This window comes from Petaurus breviceps, unplaced genomic scaffold (genome assembly GCF_028583685.1).
Source record: "Petaurus breviceps papuanus isolate PSGF00001 unplaced genomic scaffold, PetGlider_PUasm1.0 90205, whole genome shotgun sequence".
NCBI classification, from domain to species: domain Eukaryota; kingdom Metazoa; phylum Chordata; class Mammalia; order Diprotodontia; family Petauridae; genus Petaurus; species Petaurus breviceps.
The window spans coordinates 670,468-676,592 of record NW_027187196.1 but is presented as its reverse complement, the minus strand read 5'-3'; the positions used below and the strand labels follow the sequence as shown (position 1 = coordinate 676,592).

General features: G+C 42.1%; 1 non-coding gene across 1 annotated transcript; it reads right to left on the bottom strand.

Moving 5' to 3' along the window:
* Positions 1-768: 768 nt before the first annotated feature.
* LOC138176832 (U6 spliceosomal RNA) lies at positions 769-875 on the bottom strand. Its single transcript, XR_011172394.1, has one exon. It is a non-coding gene; the product is annotated as a U6 spliceosomal RNA (small nuclear RNA).
* Positions 876-6,125: the final 5,250 nt, after the last annotated feature.

Sequence of the window (6,125 nt, the reverse complement as noted above, 5' to 3'; positions counted from 1 at the left end):
AGCTCCAGCTCTCCTTCTGCAGTAGGTCTTCTTTGGTCCTCCCGATGGTGGTGCCTTCTCTCTGACATTGCTTTCTATCCACTGTCTAGATTTTGTATGTACATAGTTGTTTGCATGTTGGCTCCCCCATTAGAATGTGAACTCCTTGAGATCCAGGACCATGCTTTTGCCTTCTTTGTAACCTCACCACTTAGTGCAGTGCCTGGCACATAGTAAGTACCTAATAAATGCTTGTTGATTGGTTGATTTGAAAGATCATCATAGTCAATATTGTGGGAGCTGTGGAAAATCAAGTATGCTAATACACTCTTTTTTGTTGTTGTCCAAAATTATTTAATATAACAAAAAAGAAGGGAATTAGTTTTTATACCCTCAGCTGGTATAGTGGCCCCTGGAATGCTCAAACTTTTGGCCCTTGGATCAGACATATGGTTTGGTGGGACTGTGGGGAGTGCCTGGTGCCTTCCCCAAATTCCCGTACACCTCATGGCTCTTCCAAGGACCAGAGAGCAGGACAGTGCCCCGGCCCTTGGGTGAGCTCATGGCCAACTTGTCAAAGGTGAGGATCTTCCCACCAGCCTTAAGGATGCAATTCTGGGCATTGCTAGTAACATGAAAGGCATATACCTTCAGCTTGGGGACATCCTGGATCCTCACATCACCTGTCATAACCACCACAGTAGTCTTGTTTTCCTAATGGGGCAGCTTCTTTTTTTCTGATCATGAGGGACAGCAACAGGAGAGGCCAGTTGGTATGGCTCATGAACAAAAAATACGGAACATTTCACAAATTTGTGTGTCATCCTTACAAAGGGGCCATGCTAATCTTCTTTGCATTGTTCCAATTTTAGCATATATGCTGCCAAAGCAAGCATCCTAATGTACTCTTGACTAACCTGACCATTTCTAAAAACAATTTGAAATTAAACAAGAAATGTGTTTTTTTTGTTTGCTTCTTGTAGGGCAATTGGGGTTAAATGACTTGCCCAAGGTCACACGGCTAGTTTTTGTGTTAAGTGTCTGAGGTCAGATTTGAACTCAGGTCCTCCTGACTCCAGGGCTGGTGCTCTATTCACTGTGCCACCTAGCTGCCCCTAGAAATGTTATTTAACTATTCATATCTTTTAGCTCAAAGATCCCATTACTGGGCATATAGTCCAAGGAGGATAGTGATAGAAAGGTCCCACACATAGAAAAGTATTCAGCACAACACTTTGTAGGGTAGCAAAAATTGTAAACAAAGTCAGTGCTCACCAATTGGAGAATGCCTGAATCAAATGTGGCATTTGTATTTAAAGGACTAACACTGGATAAAAATATAGAAACTATGATTCCAAGAACCATGGGAATATATGGAATATGTTGCATATTCTGTAAATTCTATAGTCTATGTAGATAGCTATAGAACGAAGTAAAAAGAGCCAAGAGCATAGTCTGCACAATGAGTACGACACTAGAAGGAAATGAAACTCAAGTTAATATCAGTGGCCAACCTAGGTCCCAGAGAAGAGATGATGAAACACACTTCCTTCTGCTTGAGAGGCTGGGGGTGAGTGGGAAGGAGAAGGTTACATAGTGGAGTACTGCATACACTGTCAGACATGGACAATTTGTAGATCCATTTTGATAAATTATTTGTCTTTGTTACAAAGCAGAGTTCCTTATGCTTGTAGAATAATTAAGAAAGTGTCCATGGAACAAAAGTCAAAAGGTATTGGGGCAGGTAGGTGGTGCAGTGAATAGAGCACTGATGCTGGAGTCAGGAGGACCTGAGTTCAAATCCAGCCTCAGACACTTAACACTTACTAGCCGTGTGACCTTGGGCAAGTCACTTAACCCCAATTGCCCTGCCTTCCCTCCTCCAAAAAAAATCAAAAGCTATCAACAAACCTTTTTTTAAAGCAAAGTATATTTTGAACATTAAGAAAACTCTAGAAATTGGAGTTATTGTTATTTTTGTTACTACCATCAGTCAGTTGTCTTCTGGTACTTCATGTGAAAATTACTAGCAATCTTAGTGAAATTACTTGGTGTAGGAAACATAAAAATCTCTTTCACAGTTGGCAGGGACTTCAAAATTTGAATTTCACCATTTCAGCCCTGAATGGGGGAGCAGCATTGGGTATAGAATTGGAATCAAGTCTCTGACCATCAATCAGTATGCCAGGCATTGCGAGAGATACTGAAATTACAAATATAAAAGCAAAACATATCCTCAGGTTGACATTGCAATAGGGGTATATGACACTTATAGAGGAGTTATGCCAGGAAGGGAGTTTGGGTCTATGGTTATGGGGATGATGAATGGAACCACCGGGTAACCATCAGGCAGTAGATAGTTACAAACTACTTAGGAACAAAGGTAGTGGTGATTCGATTATTGTTCCCAGAGCAAGAACAAGAGGCAGAAAGGGTAGTGAAAGAAGGAAGTAGTATACTCCTGCCAAATGGATGCCTCTTCTGGGTAGACCATGGTTTTTTGGTGGATGGTTAGATGGGATATGAAACAGTGTGTGGAGCCAGCTGGATATAGTGGATTGAAATAATTTTTCACTTAGCAATCAGGAAAGCTCATTCCCATGGTGGAGTAGCAAAGCTGAATGTATTCATTTCCACCAGGTTGGGGTTCTGGAGCATCTCCGTTCCTGGTGGAGAGAAAAGGGTAAGTAAGCAGTTGCAGATAGCAAGATACCCACACTGTGTGTAGACTATACAAAGTCTACCAGAGGACCCAGCTTCACACTCCAACTTTGCCACATATTACCTTTGTGATCTTGAACGTTTGAGTCACTTAACCATTTTAGGCCTCAGTGACTTCATCTATAAAATTAGGAGGTCAGAAGAGATGATCTTTCAGGTCCCTCTAGTTCTAAACCTTATTACCAGATAATCCATTATCTTTTCCTATCGCTTCATGCAGTTAGGGGGAAGCTCAAATTAAAATGTTGTTTCTGTTCTTTGGCATTCATTTGGAAGAGGACCAATGACATCACTTGTGAATTGGATTTAAATGAGGCAGAGTTGTGCAAAGTTGTCAACCTCTCTCTCTTTTCCTGAGTCATCAAAGTCCAGTGGCAAGACAAAAGTCAGGACAAGTGGCAATGCCCCAGGATGCCGTGGATAACCTCGGTGTCTTGGATGTCTGACCAAGCTCTAAGTGCTCCATAATGCCTGCTTTAGCCTCCTTGATGGCCCTCAGAACAAACTCTTCTCATCTGCCCATTCCACAGGGGGAAGTCTTCACATGCTTGGGGTAGACATCCCCCTGACTCAACAACAGGTCTGAAACTTGTCGGTTACCCTCAACCTGGTTTACCCTGTCTGCCAAGATGGTTTTACTGGGGTGCGACCACTATGCATGCTACGGCTTCTTGGAGCAACAGGTGACAGGTGGGTGAAGGTGGACACCAAAGGTGGATGAGCAGCCCTGAGAAAAGCTCAGCAAATCCCTTCACCAGAGGTTCTAGTCCCTAAACCCTCCATACAGACTAATGCTGTTTCTACTGATAAATTAAAGAATACCCATGTCATTAATCTGGCATTGCCCTTAGCAATTACATTAACGTGTTCTATGATATTCATTCATATATGTATGTATGTATGTATGTGTAGATATAAGTATATACACATATATCTATATGTAGATATGTTGTTTCAAATGTATGTGCACATGTACATATTTCTATCATTCTTCACCTTCCTTATCTTCCTTATAAACATACAAATAACAATAGATTGAAACTTACAACACAATTTAGAAACGACTACATGTGCATGTGGTATTTTCTACTTCGTGCCTGTACTTTTCTTGTACCTCATCGTCGGGGTCTCTTGATCACTGACTGCAAGTGTCCAATAGCTGCTGGCTGACCCATCTGAAAGAAAAGAGAAGGATTCCCAAGTGTTGTCAGGTATGTAGTTAGCTATTGCTGAGCTTAACGTGAGACACAAAGTCTCACGATAAACTCTGTGCCCAAGACATTGAGCAACTTCAAGCATAATCCCATACAGAAGACTTTCCTCCAAAGATATACGCAACTCGGAAACACAGACATGCAGAGAAAGTAACCCAGGTAACAAGATTCTCCAGAGCTATATTGTTTTTGTTTTGTTTTGTTTTTGCCTTTTGGAGGGCAATTGGGGTTAAGTAACTTGCCCAAGGTTACACGGCTAGGTTTTTTGTGTGTATGTGTTAAGTGTCTAAGGCCAGATCTGAACCCAGGTCCTCCTGACTCCAGGGCCGGCACTTCACTCACTGTGCCACCTAGCCGCCCCACTCCAGAGCTATATTGTTAATGTTAAAAGATATCTTACCTGGGTTTCTTGCTTTTCTGCCTTCAGATACCATCCGTATTATAACCACAGTATAAGAACCAGTTTAAGGAACATCATCCCAGGAGATCTGGGTTTCCTTCTTTAATAAGCTGCCTATATTGACTTCCAGTACAATGGTCCTGGAGGAGGAGTCACCTGAACATTTCTTGCTTCTTATTGTCATTTCCAGATTCTACCTTTACCTCCTTCACTCAGTAAACTTTCCTCTTTTGAAATCTATTCAATAAAAATTTTCCACCAATTCCAGATTCTGTAGCTGTAGTATACTAACCCAGTAACCCTACCCCACCCATCCCCAGGCCATTCTCCTGTCCTCTTCTTTCTCAAGGAATTCAGCATCCAACTCCTGCCCTCATACTATGGGATTTTAACATCCAGGTAGATACTCCCTCTATAATGGGAATGTTAATTTTTAAGATCTTCCCTGCCTCTAGGCTAAAATGCACCTGGAGCCTGGGGTGGGAGGCTTGTTTCTCAGGAGATGCTTTGTGATTGGGCATTGGGTCAAGAAGGTTGTTACATTCTCTGAGCCAGAAGAAGGCTATATAAACTGATGTGAGGCATTGTTTTGGGCTCACTTTGAGAAGTATGGTGTGATTTGACCAGATGAAACTCTGGGCAGCCATTGAGAGCCCCCCGGCTTTGAAAACCCAGATGTTGATGCTTCCCTCTCTGGAAACTGTGATTTGGTATGGATGTAATGGTTGGACAGTTTGGAATCCTGTCTGCTGAAATGTTCTTGTAACTTCTGCTTGTAACCTCTGTATACTCTGAAGTTTGGGGTGCTGACCTTTTCCCCCTGAACTAGGTAAACGATATATGTTTGATTCATTAAAGTAAGCTTATTACCCCATTTTGAGTTGCTTTTCTTTAGAAAAGCAGATCTAAGAACTTGTGTTTAAGCCCCCCTGGGGATGCTGGAGTGTTTGCTGCTATACCCTCATTCTCCATAACCTAATTCCTCAGTCTACTTCAATCCCATGACCCCCTCCTTTACTCCACTTCAACCATACCTAGCAATGGTTACACATAGGATCTCACTATTATCTATCCACAAGTGCTCCACTTCTCTAATGAAAAACCTGGACAATTTCCTATCTGAACACAACCTCATTATTCCATCTCTCCTATGACTCACCCTTCCTTAACCTATTCTTTGTCTTCATTGAGTCCTCCACCCTTTCTGAGACCTTCACCCCTGCTCCAACTTGACTTTCCTCCTTCTCAGCCCTACAGTCAGCCACTTCAACTCCACACTTTCCTCAGCTCTCAAATCTCTTGCTCCTCTTGTCCTATCACCAATCTTCTCTTACCAAATCTCAGTCCCAGATTGTTCCCAACCTTGTTCTCCTCCACCTGAATGTAGAATTTGCCTTTTACTTAAGCGAGAAAATTGAGGCCATTAATGTACTTCCCTTTTCTCTCATTCTCTTTATTTCAGAAGCCCCTGACATCTTCTCCCACTCTCTCCTGCCTTCTCCCAGTCTCTGACAAAGAGGTGATACTTCTCTTTGCTGAAACCAAACCCTTTATGTGTAGACTTGATTCTATCCCCTCCCATCCTCTCCTCAGATTGCAATCTCAGCCATCCTTTCTCTTGAGTCCTTAACCTCTCTATTTACTGATTCCTTCTTTACTGCTTTCAAACATGTCCAAATCTCCCCTATCCTTAAAAAATAAACAAAATCCCCCCTTTAAAAGCTTTAAAAACACTTTCTAATCTCACTGTCTCCACTTCCTCTGTTGTCAATTTAGGTCTCAGCTGTTCACAGTCTGGCTTCTGACCTCAT